The sequence below is a fragment of the Budorcas taxicolor genome, chromosome 9 (genome assembly GCF_023091745.1).
Source record: "Budorcas taxicolor isolate Tak-1 chromosome 9, Takin1.1, whole genome shotgun sequence".
Lineage (NCBI taxonomy): Eukaryota > Metazoa > Chordata > Mammalia > Artiodactyla > Bovidae > Budorcas > Budorcas taxicolor.
In genome coordinates, this window is record NC_068918.1 from 35643580 (window position 1) to 35645696 (window position 2117).

General features: G+C 41.3%; 1 pseudogene; it reads right to left on the minus strand.

The window, feature by feature from the left end:
- Positions 1-906: 906 nt before the first annotated feature.
- LOC128053136 (60S ribosomal protein L6-like) lies at positions 907-1759 on the minus strand (annotated as a pseudogene).
- Positions 1760-2117: the final 358 nt, after the last annotated feature.

The following is a 2117-nucleotide window of genomic DNA, read 5'->3' on the forward strand; positions in this document are numbered from 1 at the left end:
GAAATGGCAATCCACCAGTATTCTTGCCTGGAGAATTCCATGGACAGAGAAGCCTAGTAGGTTACAGTCCACGGGTTTGCAAAGAGTCGGACACGACTGAGCGACTTCACCTTACCTCACCTCACCTTAAGATAAAATAACTCAATAAAAAAACTCAAAAAACCTTGGTGTTGAAAGGGGGAAAAGTGAATTACTCTTATCATAGAATTAAAATAAAACCTGTTCTCAAGGCAGTTGGTCTCTAGTTCTTGGCTTTCAACAAAATTGAAGGAGGCCCTAAATAAGTTGTCAGCAGGCAGGGCATTAAAAGTAATTTTTGATGATGGATCACTTTGTTATTTTGATATATAACTAGAAAGGAGAGTCTAGCCTTATGGAAGCTAATGTCATTCCTTAACAAAACTTGTCTTTCCTCTAGGTGGATAAAACAAGCGCTTTCTCTTACCTCTATAAATATGAAAAATTAGAAAAAGAAATAACTGAAAACTGTCATAATTTAGCATTGTGAAGTGAAGTCGCTCAGTCGTGTCCGACTCTTTGCAACCCCATGGACTGTAGCCTACCAGGCTCCTCTCTCCATGGGATTTTTCAGGCAAGAGTACTGGAGTGGGTCGCCATTTCCTTCTCCAGGAGATCTTCCTCCCAGGGATTGAACCTGGGTCTCCTGCATTGTAGGCAGACACTTTATCCTCTGAGCCACCAGATACTATCAAATCATAGATGCATAAATTAATTGGGATAAAAACAGGGTTGAGGAACTCATCATGAGATTCATTTCTGTTACAGGGTATGTATTTAATCATTATCCACAGAATTTACAATATATTTACGTTATGTTGACGAGCTTTATACTTGTGATCAACATAATACCTACACCACCCAGAATAATTTTTGGGGGTCAATGTATCAGTTCTTTGTAAGATATTTAGGACACCAATTTGTGAGCAGAAACACAGAACAGAGGTAGCCCTGGAACTGAGGGATGGCTTTGATTTTTTGGCGGAATTTGTGAGTCCAGGTCTCTCAGATCAACCTTGTGCTGCTCTGTGAGCTTGAATTTCCCTTCCTCTGCATCGAAGGTCTTACCTTCCTGGTGTCTGGGCTTTATGAAGCTGCTTCTTCTTGAAATAAGCCTCAGGGAGATGTTTGGGATTTCCACACCACTCATCAGTTTTTGTGGAGGTGGTGATGACAAGTTTCTGGTGTGTTCTAACAGAGGAACTCGACTGAGGACAAGTCACGAGCAGCATGCTACTGCTCAGCTGCTTTAAGAAAACCATCGTCATGCCTCTGTGGTACCCGGTGAGGATGCTTGGAATGGTGCTGGGAGTGACGCTAGCTCACAGCTTCCTCTCATCTGATGGAAGGGTTTTCTCCTGAGGCTCACCAGCTTTCAAGGTACATCTTCAGTGGAGCATCATCCAGGTGTTTGGTGAAGCTTAGCCATTTGTATCCCATCATTTCTGTCACCCCCACCCAAACAAGTTTTGTGTAGTAGAAAGAAATTTCTCTTTAATTTCAATATTAAATGTAGCTTATGATTACTTCCTCTTTTCCACGACTTTGCTGGAACACAAAGCAGATGGGGAAAAGCTGCCAATTCCTCTGACTAGGATGGGGTTTTGGTTGTTGTGGGATTTCCCCTTTTGAGGTGTTTCGGGCTTGAGGTTACCCTTCTTAACCTTGCCCTTGCATCAGCCTTCTTGGCTTTATGTTTCTTCTTATTATTATCCAGCTTCTCTGTGTTTTCATCTACCATCTTGCAAGATGGGCAAGAGGCAGAATAGTATTCTTTTTTTTAACATAGAAAAACTTAAAAAAAGTTATCTCAATCTCTCTATCTCTGTCTTTATTTATATGGCTCTAACTCTATATATAGAACAGAAATATATATATGTGTCTGTGTATACATATATATTTTTGTTGTTGTTTTAGTCATTAAATGTGTCTGACACTTTTTTTGACCCCATGGTCTGTAGCCCTCTAGGCTCCTCTGTCCATGGGATTTCCCAGGCAAGAGTACTGGAGTGGGCTGCCATTTCTTTCTCCAGGGGATCTTCCTGACCCAGGGATCGAACCTGTATCTCTTGCATTGGCAGATGGATTCTTTATCATTG